We start from the raw sequence: 14953 nt of genomic DNA, 5'->3' as shown, positions 1-14953 counted from the left end.
TTGTCAGTATAGCTTCTTTTGCTTGGGGAACAGGTATAAATTGTGTGTACACTAGAAGGGTTTGTTGGTAGAGCTACACCAGCAAACCTTGAAAGCCACTGGGATTTAGGACCCTCAGTCACTATGGATAATGGGACTTATACATCTAGTCACTTAAACCTTGCAATGCTGAGTGGAGTAACACCTGAACACTATTAAAACTCGGGCCTTAACTCCCTGTGCCCAATTTCACACACACTGCCACCTGTAAAATGGGGAGGATAAGTGCTGTGAAGCTAAATTAACGTTTGCCAAGTGCTTTGAGATCCTCCAATATAAACCACTAATTGTTACCTTAACATTCTTTTAATGTAACTCTTCATAGAATTTCCTTAATTTTCTTTAAGAAAAAAATAGGCCCATCTCCCAAGAAGGTATAAATTAGCATTGCTCCCTTGACTTCCAAAGAGCTGAGGATCTGAACTATTTAAAAAACAAAACAAAACACCCTAGACAACACCAGACTGCCATATCCCAGGCATTTTATAAGCTTTGTAGAGGGATACCCCTTTTCTGTGTACAGGCTTTACCCTAAGTTTACCCTGTGTCATCTAGGACTTGGTCCTGTGCGCTTGCCAAAAGGTATATTGAGGGCAAAATCCATCCTACCCTACACAGAGCCTGAGTATTTGGTTGCTATGCAGACGGAGTGTAGAGATTCTGGAGAGATGGAAATCTGCTCCCCAACTCAGACTGAGGTCCCATAACTGGTACTATATGGATTGGAATAGCGGCCAACTGCTGTTCTGTACCTAAATGTAGAACTCATGATCCCTTCTCTGGTCCACCCCCATCACAGTCTACAAAGAGTTAGCACAGAGATTCTTTCTGTAGTGTACAAGAGGTGCGCAGCACCCCTGTGTAGCTGCTGTTCAAGGTTTAAGTGAAGAAGAGCCTTGCACTGGCCCTCACCACTATGGGTTAATTTCATCCGGAATGAGGCAAGGGCTCCTGCCACATCAGTTACCTTCATTACAGTGTTCAGTGTGTGGCTAAGTTAGCTGTGCATGTGCAGCATGGCCATCTTTAGATGTGCCTCTCACTACCTCAGCACTATTGCTGTACCTTGCATGCATACATTGTGATTTTAATGGGGTTCCCTTTCTGGAAACTCCTGTAGAATTAAAATGAAATTTATGAACCATCCTGTAGAACTGTATGAAGAATATCTGTTTTGTTGAGTCTGAGAGGGTTCTATAAAGCTACAGAAACTTTATCATAAATTGTACAGGAGTTTTGCACAAGGGCATATTTTCAGGGACAATGTTTCACAGAATTAATCTAAATTAAGTTTGACTGTGGAGAATTTGTATGTGCTGAGATTTGCAAGCTACATCTACGTGCCTGGCTACATTAGGGATTTTTATACCGGGGTAGCTACATCATTGTAAAGCCCCAGTGTAGCTGGACTTTAATGGCTTGAAACTGGGGTAATTAGCATTTGTCCAAGTCTTGCTTTTCGCTGGTGCAGTGTGTCCAGGCTAGGGATTTGCAGATATACCCAATGTACACAGGCCTTATCGGTATATTGTGCTTTGAAAAATTTACCAAAGTGAAAAATCAGGAAATTCTCTCAACTGTAGTGAGAGATCAGAGGAAATAGAGGGTAAGTCTGATTGCCTTTTGTTTCTCATCAAGTGTAGAGGGGGGAGTTATGGCAATAGGAGGAAGCTATAAACATGTAAGGGTTGGAATGTAGTTCTGTTGCCTCACAAAACCTTTGTCTTTGACATTAAATTAAGACTTTTTAGGGCTGGCAGGCAAAGCCAGTTCTTATTGCTCTTTTAAGTGCTGGGGAGGAGGTCATGCGTCTCTTTTGCTTTCATAAAAATCCTGTCTTCTTTGTCTGCTGTTTATACTTATTTAAACAAAGTTTATGAAGCATTATAAAATAAGGTTCCCAGATGTTTTCTTCCACTCAGTAAGTCCAGTCTCCTTCATTGCATAATCATGAGTCCAAACCTAGGCCACCTGAAATAAAACTCAGACTGGTGAAGTCCTTCCTGCACGGTAATATGTTTTTTTTACCTTTATAAAATACCTTAAGCTTTTGGGTTTTATTTTAAACTACTTCAGTCCCACACAGATTTTTCTCTTGCAGTTGTTTTTGGTCATATGAGGAAATCCACTCTGTTAGATATACAGCTAGGTGAAAAGAAGGAGAGTTCAGTGATTGTGTTGCTTGCTTGGGAGACCTCAGTTCAGTTTCCTGCTCCACCATAGGTTTCAGGTGTGATCTTGGACAAGTCCATGGTGGAGCAGGGAACTGAACTGATATTTAGGTGGCCATCTCCCATTGATTTAAATAGGAATTAGGTACCTGAATACCTTTGAGGATTTGGGCCTTAGTCTCTCAGGTCCCCATTTGTAAAATAGGGATAGCAGTACTTTCCTACCTAACGGGTGTTGTGAGGATAAATACATTGTGAGGTGCTCAGATACCATAGTGAGAGTGGCTAAGTACCTGAAGTAGCACACAAATCTTCTTCGCTGTGTGAATGATATAGAAGTCTGATGTCTTAAAAATGTCTGTTCATTAAAGATTCCATAGCAGTTTTCTCAAGATTGTGGGCCCTTGTGTTATCACCAGCCTCCAATTATTTTTATTATTACACACCCAGCATAGTACTACTTGAGCCCAACTTAAAACACAGACTTTAAAAATAGTGTGACTAGAGCAGATTGGAAAAAACAGGGGAGGAAATACCAATATTTGAAAATATTTATCTTGTTTTTCTTTGAAATTTTCCAACCATTTTCTGCCCTCTCGCTCATCAACAGGGAGACTTTCCCCTAGAGCCAATATAGTACCAGCCAGGGCGTTCATTTGCCATGGCTATGGCAACACCTCCTGTCATGGAAAAACCAGACCAGAGATAATTTGTGCAATTTGACCTACAAACAGCAAGATTCAGGTTCTGCCAGATAGTCAGGGGGAGTGAATGCCATAGCTGGATCCAGGCACTGAGAGTGCTTTTACCCAGCTCTGTAAATTCAACCCCAAGGAGAGGCAAGATTTTGAGAGAAAGGTGTCACAGATTAGGGATTTAGATGTAATAATCACATTAACTTGAACTTGGAAGCAAATTGGCAACCATTTCAGAGTCTGGAGCACAGGGGCAGTTTTATGCTCTGGTTTGTCTACACTATCTAAAAGGTGGGCAATAGCATTCAGCATTAGTTGAAATTTAAAAGTAGCCTCCCAGGGCAGTCCCATTTAGAATGTATTAGAGCAGCCCAGCCTGGTGGGCACAAGGACATGGATAACTGGCAAGACCCACATCTGAGAGGGAAATCTCTTGGCCAGAGCACAATTAAAAAAACATATTTCTGGTTACAGCTGATTCTTAGAAATCCAGAAACAGCACAAGACCTTGAGGGTGTGAACCAGCCAACCTGACAGTCAAGCAAACTGGCATTATCAACCTACCGTGTAGCCACATCCTCTACCATTTCTTCAAAGCAGCAAACATCATCTCAGATTTATCAGGATTGATCTTAAGACCTACGTGTGAAGGTGGTAAGAAACTGCAGTCTCTTCGTGTCCTGGACAATATTATTGAATAAAGTGGCCTGCAAAATCCATCCTTAAAGCATTTGCAAGAAGGCTGCATATACTCTTACTTTGTCTAATAATAAGTACAGGTGAGGCTGGGTCTAGTAAACTTCAGAGCAGTCAATCATTGATTTTTTTTTTTTATTGTCCACCCCCAAAATAATAGAGTGTTTTAACTTTTTCTCCTTAGCTGGCATGATGCAGAATAGATTATCAGCTCTTCTCCTGGAACAAGTCTGAAAGTAAATAGGAGTGTTTCCATTGCTAAATTCCACTCCTCCTTCCCAGCACTTAAGCAAATAAGTGATTTGTAGAGCTTTCAGGTTACAAAACAGCCTTCATAAAATCAAGAGAGTCCTGACTGAAGTACCCTGGATCTGGGAAAATTTCAGTCCTCTTCTTCTGAAAAATCCAATAAATATGGACTCAATCCTGCTCCCATTGAAGTTATTTGGTTTTTTGCCATTTTCCTCAATGGTGCAGGATCAATCCCAAATCCTTCCTAACACCAGTATAGTCCAACTGAGAAATATTTAGATGAGGCCTATAAAATGTATGCGTATCAAGACCCTTTTACAAAAATTGAGTGGGGAGGCAGCATTTAGAGAAATTATGTATATTGCAGTGTCAAGAGCCTCTAACCAAGACGGAGCCTGCATTGTGCTAGGCACTGCATGAACATACAGTAAAAGATATTCCTGCCTCACAGAACTTAAAGTAGGGGTGTTTAAGGTTTCCAAATATACCCGCTGAAGCAGTAGGCAGGGATGAAGAATACAGGGTCTTTACTGTAGGAGGAAATCCATTACTTTCTTCAAGGCTGACAGACGCTCATATTCTGAATGAATCCAGAATGGTCTCTAATATAATGCTCTGCACTTCAGTAGCATCTTCTATCCAGAGATATTTATACATATGTAACCCTTCTGCCAGGTGGAGCTAGCAGCAACCAGGGCCGGTTCCATATCTAGGGGTTCCTTTTCAACAGTAGAACACAGAACCCACCCAATAACCTGGGAAAACTACACCCCACCCCACGGCGCCTCTGAGAGGCAATACTTCCCCACTCGCAAGCACAGAGTCCGAGTGTAGAAAATATCCTTTTAATGTAAGGAGGGAAGTCACCTGGAATTAATTAGGGAAAAGGCCACAAACAGGATTCATAATCATAAAACTGTGAGCAGGACACTCACCCCAGAGCGTGTGGGGCAGTGCGCTCTGCCTCAGGTTCTTGAGTTCTACAACCAAAAGTTCCTTTTCTGTGCTCCTCTCTGCTCCATCACCATACCCCACTCTCAGTGGTTGTCCTTGGTCAGTGAGGACCCAGGGTTCAGAGGTGCATCTGTGTGAGTTCTTCTCCCACCTGGGGAAGAAGGCACCTGGATTGTTCTGCCATCTGAGCACTTGCTGTGGCTGGCCACCCTGCCAGCTGCTCGTTCTGCTCCACTGGCCGCCTTGCCAGCTGTTCATTCGGCTTGCTGGTCACCACCTGTCTCTCTGCTGTGACCTCTGCAGGTCAGTCTCTTGAGGTTCCACCCAGCTCTTAGTGATTTTCAGCTCTGAGGATGGGCAGAGACGCTGTCCCACTGCAAGTTATTGTCAGCTCTTTTAAGCACTTAAAATAACTAAAGGCTCCTAATGGGAGCCCATTTGGTTCTATCTTTGAACAGTAGAGAGGAACAGGTTAAACCAGAGTGGGAATCCTTAGGGAAAGTCCAGATCTCCTGGCTGGGACACCTATCCCTGCCCGTCTCTTTTTCACAGAAATCTGGCATTCAAGCCCCTGGCTTAACGAGGTCCTTTCAGCTGAGGGTGACCCCCTCATTTGGGACAGGTTTAAGCACAGTTCTGATCCCCTTTACTCAGACAATAAAGACAATATTGATAATATTTCACTATCCCTGCATTCAGTACTAAAGTAATTTGTAACCGAGCACCAACCAAAGTTGATCACTTCTGCTAGATAACTACGCAAAGTTGGTGTGTTCATGTAAATACAGTTTGCTCCTGAAGTCTCTAGCCCTACCCAACTAGCTCTCAGGGGAGAGTTCATTCAGACCCTGCTTACACATGTCACTAACAGTTATTTAATTCTATAATGTCCCTAAATGGCAGATAAACAGTTTCTCATTTTACAAATGAGGCATAGGGAGATTGATTTTTCCCCACAGCCACATAAGGGTTTAAAGCAAAACAAAAAAAAAAAAAACAGAGCTGGGAATAGAACCTAGGTTTCCCAACCTCTAGGCATATAAACCAGCCACAAGACCATGCTTTTTTCTAATATGGCATATTAGGCAAATTTGAGTTACCTCATATACAGTGTTTTGTATGTTTCTTGCTAGACATTTCTTTATTCCATTTTAGTTTTTGGAGTCACATGTGAATTTTTCAGATGCTATCTTGCTCCCATGAAAGTCAGTGGAGTTCTGCCACTAATTCAATGGCATCAGGACTGGGAATAGAAAAATTATTTTGCACAACATACAATATTTTGGGGCAGGGGGTGGGAGGAATTCCTCCATCTTGGTGTGTTGCAAAATTCTCAAATGATCACCCACTTCCTGACTAGTGAGATACTATGGTAAGACTATTGGGCAGCTTTTTCTACAAATTTTCAGACTAAATGGATGCATGACCATTATAAGCCACCATCATACAGTTTTCAGGACAGTGCACACTTTTTAAAGCCAAGGAGTACAATGGATTGCCTCTTCTTTCCAGTAGAGGGCAGTATGCACATATCTAGTGAAGATGGCCTAGTATTTGAAATGCAAGCAAATTATGCAAAACGGTGTGTGACTCCAATGGGTGGGCTGATCTAAAGAGGTCAACAGTAGACTAAATTAATACCAGTTTTGTAGCTACATTTGCAGCAGACAACAGTCAAAGAGGGAAGGCATGGAAGAGTCCAGGCTTGGATTGTGATAGAACTGCAGAACAACGACACTTTAAACCTTGGGTACCTTCAGCTGCCAAACTAAACACATGTGGCCAGAATGGTTAACTTCTTTATAGGAAATTAATAATCAGAAATGGCCTATGTAATACTCCATCACCTAATATCTAAGTATTTCTTATTTATTCTTATTTCTTAATATCTCATTTCTTATTAAGGACATATAATATTTAAGGAACAGGAAGAGACCTCCTACCCAACATGCCTGCTCTTTTAGGTGTTTAGGTGTTAGGTGCTATTAATTCCACCAACCTTTTTACTTAAACCTTCAACCCCTCCCTTCTCCACAAAAGAAAGAGGGTAACTCTTAGACTCATTAATTTTAATATACTTTGTATTTATTAGTGCCTGAAGGACTCCAAAGTTCTTTACATTAACTAGGGGTCAGATAGTGCAACCTTAGTGCAAGGTAAGTCAATGTGACCATTCATGGATGTAAACACTTTGGCTCAGATCCTCAAAGGTATTCAGGAATCTGTCTCTCAGTTGAAATCAATGGGCATTTGTCATAAATATAAAGGGAAGGGTAACAACCTTTCTGTATGCAGTACTATAAAATCCCTCCTGGCCAGAGGCACAATATCCTTTTACCTGTAAAAGGTTAAGAAGCTCAGGTAACCTGGCTGGCACCTTACCAAAGGACCAATAAGGGGACAAGATACTTTCAAATCTGGGGGGGGGGCGGGAGGGGAAGGCTTTTATCTGTCTGTTGTGTGTGCTTGCTGGAGAGAGATCAAGAAAGCAAGTAATCCAACTCCATTAGAATTAGTAAGTACTAGCAAGGAAATGTGTTAGTTTACTTTTGTTTTAGCTTGTGATTTTCTCTGTGCTGAGAGGAAGGTGTATTCCTGGTTTTCTTTTTGTAACTTTAAAGTTTTAGCCTAGAGGGAAATCCTTTGTGTTTTAAATCTGATTGCCCTGTGAGATCAGCGTCCCTTCTAATTTTACAGAGGTGCTGCTTTTACCTTTTTTCTTTCTAATAAAGTTCTGTTTCTTTTAAAAGCCTGACTGATTTCTCTATTGTCCTAAGACCCAGGGGTTCGGATCTGTGATCACTTTGTAACCAATTGGTTAGGATATTATTCTCAAGCCTCCCCAGGAAAGGGGGTGTAAGGGCTTGGGAGGATATTTTGGGGGAATAGGAATTCCAAGTGGTCATTTCCCCGATTCTTTGTTAAATCACTCGGTAGTGGCAGCATACCCTCCAAGGTCAAAGAGTGTGTGCCTTGGGGAAGTTTTACCCTAAGCTGGTAGAAATAAGCTTAGGGGGTCTTTCATGTGGGTCCCCACATCTGTACCCTAGAGTTCAGAGTGGGGAGGGAACCCTGACAGTGTTAGATACCTGAATACCTTTAAGGATCTGGGCCTGTGCCCCTTAGGTAAGTGTTTGCAGTCAGCTCTAGTGGATGAGGAACAAGACTAACAAACTACATGCCAGTGAGAGAAGGGGAATTTTGGCTAATGGCTTCACGGACAGACCTGAACTGTTCAACTTGAGGTACTCTTTATAAAGTCTCTTTTGAAAGTCCTCCAAGCTATAAGCTTCATGGATGTGAATTTATCTACCCAGGGAGGATGTAGAACTGAGTTGTCCTCAACAATATTTGAACTTTGGTTTTCAGGAGTCCTACTAGGCATTTCAAAACTGATGCACAGGGCTCTCTTATGGTATTTACACTGTTTGTTAAGCAGTTTTGCAATCTTATTCTGTATATTTATTACCCTTCGTGTGGAGTTGTTCTTCATGAGTTCCTTGTTTGAACCTAATTTGTAGATTATGGTGGAGATTTTTAAAACTGCCTTAGATATTTGGACACCCAACTTGTATTAAAATTAATGGGACTTTGGCATCCAGAAAGTGGTTCTGAATGTTTCAGTCAATACTTTTAAAACTCTTTACTAGTGTGACAAAATGATCAGCTTTATTAATCCCTTTCATTTTGAAAACTTTATCAGGTCACCTTAAAGTCTCAGCAAGAATCAGATCAATTCCTTTAATCATTCTTTAGAATAGAATTTTGTTCTGCTTTTAGATTTCCAAACTAAAGGAAGAGAGGTACAGACAGACACAAAAAGGTGTCCATTTGCCCCCTACCCCCATCATCTAGGTTGACATTCAAAACAAAAGTAATTATTCCTATATTTGACTTGTTACCTGATTTCATTCAATAATTAACAAAATTAAAAGCTTTTTCTTCGCTTTTATTTTTGTAGAATGAGCCTCTTTCAAAGAGTTATTAGTTTTAAAGGATCACCCCTACCCCCATCTATTTAGACCCCAAATTCTCAAAAATCTCCAACTAACAAGCATTTTGGGTTGCTGGGGATGTCAATTTCCAAAGCCATATTTGATCTATTACCTTATTATCCCAGAACTTGTTTACCCTAGAATGCAATCAGAGAGTATGTTTAAGAGAGATCCATTTAGATTGTGCACAGTTCCAACAAATTCTCCCAAAACAGCTTTATCCTGCTAAACTTTTAGACATTCTAAGACCAGATACTCTATGCCCTTTATATAGTTTCCTTTTAACAGCTGTGAAGTGACTGACAGAAAACCTGAGAAATGCTTGGTTGGAGCAGAGCCCTTGAGTACAACGGTGAGTCCAGAGTAGACCATTTGCTAATGGTGGTGGGAAAGTCTTGGCACTTACTGTATCTGTTAAACATATTAGACTGCACAAGACACTAGAAAATGGATCACAGGGAGCAATCCAGCACTGGCAGGGAGATGGTCTGGACAGTTAGAATTTTCCATTTCTAACTATTATGATTCTATGCAAAATGGGCTAAACAACAATTACATTAAAGCCCCTTTATGCTGCTCTGGCAGCAGGTGAAAATGGCCTGCTGAGAATAACATCTTGCACAAGGAGCCTACCCAGTTAGCATAAGGGCTCTATGCCAACCTTGCTCTTAGCACTTGGTGTAGGGAATATAATGGGGGTAGGTGGAAGAGAGAGAGGAAAAGAGAGAATGGGTGGGCCAGAATACACTGCTCTACAGCTCTCCTCATCTTCCCAGGACCCATTGGGAGTAGAGCACAAGTGTCAGCCACCCTGGAACTGCTTGAACTCACACTGGGAGCCTTGTGACAATAAATAAAAGGCACCTGAACAGCCTCAAAAATACAGAGAGCACAAATGTGGCTTAAGTCCACTTTTCCTCTCTCTCTGCTCTGTCCCTGCCCTAAGGGCAGGAGCAGAGAAACAAAGAACTGGGCCCTGGGCCTATTCTTGTGTTGGAGGTGGAAGGAAAGAATTCATTTACTGAAACTGTTGCAAAGTAACTCTTCCCGAGTTGTTTAGATAAAATAAATATTTGCCTTGGTTTTGTTTCATTGGTTAGGTACTTGCTATGTGAAATAGGACAGTTTTATTTGTGCAGCACCTTCCATTCAAAATTCACCCAACAATACTTTAGAGTATCAGATCATCCAAGACATGAGGCTGAATACGGTATAAATGACAGATAGCGGTAATGTTTTAAGATGAAGTCTGTTAGCATAGTTTAGTTAGCAAAAGATTGATTACTTTTAAGTAGGGCTTGGTTTTAAGTTTTGTAACCTTGTTGGGTAATAGATTGCTATGCTTTGGTAGAACTTTAGCTTAAGGGTAGGTTAGCCTTTCTGGAATGTTTTTCAGCACTATAAAGGGGTGCTTAGTGCTGCATGAGACAGGGGTCACACCATAGTACTAGATGAGATGAAGGGCATTTTAAGTAAGAGGTCTGTTAATGGAAACCAGGTTTAATAGGATGCCTGGCTATTGGAGGGGTTACAGAACGGTCCATAACATCAAGGAAAAAAAGAGGACAAATACACATTTTGCAATCACATTCATCTAAATAGTCAGTCAAAGCAGTTGATAGGGATTAAGCCAGGTGACTCCCAAAGTCAACACAGCCTATGTGACTGAATGGCCACACATTAGCTAGAAAGTGTAGCATCTGTTACTGTCCTAGCTATTCGTTACCAAAAGGAGCTCAGACACAGGTGAAGAGCAATTAGTAGCATGAAAAGACTTCTTTTGGAGAAGAGACTTAACACTGGGACTCAAGTTTAGAGAGGAAATGAATAAGATAAGACTACACAAATCTACAAAATAAGAGTCTTCAAAATAATGACTGGTGTAGAGAAGGTGAACAGGAAATTCTTATTTGTCCTGTCTCACAATATAAGAGCAAAAGGACATGATATGAAACTGAAAGGCAACAAATTCAAAACTAATAAAAGGACATAATTTCTTGCACAACGCATTATTAATCTGTGGAGCTCATTGCCACAAGATATCATTGAGGCCAAAAGTTTAGTGTGAGGATATGATACAGTGTCTTCAAATCTATAGCAGGAAGCTAGGTCCTTGTTCAGTATTAGAAAGAAGTGACTCAGTGCTTCTTCACTATTGTCAAATGATATGGTATCATAAAGTGACACATTTTGAACCAGCACAAATAAGAGGAAAAGTGCCATAGTTCAACCATCCACAAGTCTTTTAATGGAATAACCTTGAATTTCATGTAGTTGATACAGCCCTTATAGGGAGTCTTATAAAGGCCATGAGTAAGTCTATATTGGGGCATCTTTATATTTGACTAGATATTTTTCTGAGAACTGTGTGTCCTAAGTGTGTGACAGAAAAGCCTTTTGAAAATTAACTTTATCAATGTTTGTTGGTATGGTTTATATAATAGGATCTTGGATCAAATCTCGGTTAATAAGATCAGGATTAGAAATGTCATTGTTCAAATCATTCTGTCTGAACACAGTCTGCTTCTCAAATTATAAATCGGGGCGAGACACTCTATTATTGTGTAGGCAACTCCATAGCCTGGTTCTGGAATGTTTCCTAGAGTCAGAAGAGGATTGTCCTCATTTTCTAAAAATACAACCATTAAGGAGGCTAGGTCCACATTTGATCCATTAGAATTAAAATCACCACCACCTCAGGTTATTTTTTATAGCAAAAACATAAGAGGATGCAGTATCATGGATTGCAAATTAAGGCACAGGGGACAACTGTAACAGCCATCACTAATGTCACCAGTGCTAATTAGTGAGGATTAAATACTTAGTCATATAGGAATAATCGATCCCTCTAAAACATACATGCACACAGTGTAAGCTCATTGAATGAGAAAGCTCAATTGTGCCTTTAAGGCATATTTCTGTCTTGGGGGGGTACATGTGCAAAGCCACACCATGTCAAGAGAGCTCTGATTCCTTCTGTAGTCCCTGGCTGGCAGGTGGAGAGGACCTATTGCTACACCCTTTCAAAGGGCACAGCATACTCCTGCTCCATAGAGGTGATAGGGATTCTGAGAGAGTCACTTTTACATTCCCAACCCCCAGCACTCTCAGAGTCAGTCAGAATCCAGCCCACAGAAGGTGGCTGTGATGGGTTCCCTCCAGGATGCCACCTGGAACTGGGGTACCACTGAGCCCTTTGACTCATCAGCCAGGGCTCCCTCTCACACTGTGCTGTTGTGACAAGGTGTAGACTGCTCCCAGTCCTACACTTCCACCAGCATTCACACAGGCAGGGACACACGCAGTTGCATGCAGGTATTGGCCAGCCCCTCCATGAACCAACAATAGAGAGGCTGCAGCATAAGTGCTGACACCTTGGGTGCTCCAGGGCTCGAGCACCCACGAGGAAAAATTAGCAGGTGCTCTGCACCCACCAGCAGCCAAGCTCCCCCTGAGCGTTCTGCGTCCCTGCTCCTCCCCCTTTCTCCCAGTGCTTCCTGCCTTCCTGCTGCCTAACAGCTGTTTGGTGGTGCTTAGGACTTTCAGGGAGGGAAGGGGAGGAGTGGGGATGTGGCGCGCTCAGGGGAGGAGGTGGAGAAGAGGCAGGGCAGGGGCAGGGACTTGGGGGAAGAGGGTGGAATGGGGGCGGGAAGGGGGAGAGACCGGGGTGGGAAAAGGCGGGGACTTTGGGGAAGGGGTGAAATGAGGGTGGGGCAAGAGCAGTGCAGGGGTGGGAAGAGACGGGGAGGCGGGGGACAGTGCCTATGGGCTGCAGCCAAAATAGCCCCAGCTCCCCAGCCTAAGACCCCAGAGTTGTACCATCCTGCTCTGGTCAAAACCCCAACTAGTATGAATGTATTACTCAGTTTGCCTCTCCCTCAGTGTGGAGAGGAATATGCAACAAACTTGTGTTAACCAAGCTGAGATTTTCCCCCAGACACTTCACTCAAAGGTACACTGGTTTAGATAAAGCAAAAATAAGTTTATTAACTACAAAAAGATAGACTGTAAGTGATTATAAGTAAGGCTATGAATAAGTCATGGAGGTCATGGAAGTCATGGAATTGGTGACTTCCAGCGACTTCCGAGACTTCAGCGGTGTGGAGTTGCAGGGTCCCCTGCCACCCATAGGGGCCAGTAGCTGTGGGGTATCCCCAGCACCTCTGGCAGCCCCCTGCAGCTCTCAGCTGCCACAGGCAGCAGGGAACCTCCTAGTTCCTGGCCACCCAGGAGTGGCGGGTAACCCCCGAGCTCCCAGCTGCAGCAGGGAAACCCCTGAACTCCTAGCCATGGTGGGCCCCTGGAGCTGTGGAGGGTAGGGGTACTCCGCAGCTCCCGGCCTCTGCAGCCCTGAGCTGTGGGCAGCAGGGGTACCCTGCAGCTCCTGGCCCTGTGGGTGGTGAGGCACCCCAGAGCTCCCAGCCCCATGGGTGTCAGGGAACCCCCAGAACTGCAGGGGTACCCCAAAGCCCCCAGCTGCTGCAGGCAGCTCCTAGCCCCTGCGCAGCTGCCCCGCTTCAGGTGGCATCGGGATCTGCAGATCCCAATTTTGTCCTTGGTATTTTTAGTAAAAGTGATGGACCGGTCACAGGCAAAAAAGAAAAATTCACAGAAGCTATGACCTGTCCGTGAATTTTACTAAAAATATCAGGGACAAAATCTTAGCCTTAGTTATAAGTGATAGCAAACAGAGCAAAGCAGATTACCTAGTAAATAAACAAAACCACAAACTAAGCCTAAAATATTAGAAAGACTGGATATGAATTAACCGTTCCTCACCATGACTGATGATACAAGCAGGCTTGCAGATTCTCAAGGCACAAGCTGCACTTGCTTTGCAAGTTGGGTTCCCCACCCCCCGTTCCAAGTTGTTTTCTTTCAGAGCTTCTCTTAGGTGTTGAGTTGTGGGGGAGTGAAGAACCACATATGATGTCACTCCCTGTCTTACAGAGATAAAGAAATATCATAAATCTAAAATAGGCCCTCTTCACAGGGTGGAAACCAACAAAAATCTCAAGTCCTACCCTTTTCTTCAGGAGATATTGACAACATCCAAAAAAGTTTTTAAACAATGAGAATACCTAGTTTCCAATTATTCAGCTGTCAAACTGTCCCCCAGCAGTGAACTTATTGTTCTTTTAAAATATTCCAGTCTGGTTTTCTTGGGAGGATAACAGGCCCATCTGCCTCTGGGCTCTGTCAGATAACCCTGGCCTCCCTAGTCTGGAATTCCATGGCTTTCTGACTTAACCACCCTTTTTCGCTCCAGTTAGGTGATAGACCCTTTTGCACGCAGCTGAGTTCAGTGCAAACCACCAGATTATCTTTCTTCCCTAGAACCATATAAATATAATAATTGAACAAAATAATAATTCAGTACTTTGTGTTAAAAATAAAACCTTGCAATAGAAGTGTATCACAGGAACATTTCCTTCTTTAGAAATAAATGTCTTGGCTTATTTCAGTTTGGTTAATGGCTTAATTTTTCAGTCTTCAACAACATGTAAGTTACAGCAGAACGCCATTATTTTGTGACAATGTTCCATTCTATTGGCATTTGTGCTTATTATAGTTCAGCACCTTATCGAGATTCAGCATCTTCTGTCAGTAGGAGGGAAGATGGAATATGATTTGATATTGCTGGAAAATAGAGAAGCTCAGGGAAGAACTGACTGTTGTTGTTGTAACAAACCTAGAGAAACAAGAACCATGGGGAAACATTGCTATTACATGATTAAACAAACATTAAAAAACATAACAAATATGGGCAGTGATCAGAGTTGTGATATATGCAAACAGCCACTCCTTTGTCATCTGGACCTCTGCCACAGTTGTAGCTATCCATATTAGGATTTGTGCTCAGTATTCAACAATTACTGAGAAGCACACTTTGGGATAAAGAATGATCCAAAAAAATGTGGTTTCATTTCACCCCTACATCCCTAGTCATATTGGGGCAAATTCATCCCTGATGTAACTCAGTTGAAATCAGTGGAGCTAGACCAGTCAGGGATGAATTTGACCCAATATGCACATTATACAGCAGTGTTAACTATTGGATCTAATACAGGCAAACATGGAGCTTACAAGTCTCTTTTCTCTGAAATGCCTTGATGTACCCCCAATAGCATGTGATTATATAGGGAGCCCG

The sequence above is a fragment of the Lepidochelys kempii genome, chromosome 1 (genome assembly GCF_965140265.1).
Source record: "Lepidochelys kempii isolate rLepKem1 chromosome 1, rLepKem1.hap2, whole genome shotgun sequence".
Lineage (NCBI taxonomy): Eukaryota > Metazoa > Chordata > Testudines > Cheloniidae > Lepidochelys > Lepidochelys kempii.
The sequence above is the reverse complement of the archived record's forward strand: the minus strand, read 5'-3'. Positions refer to the sequence as shown.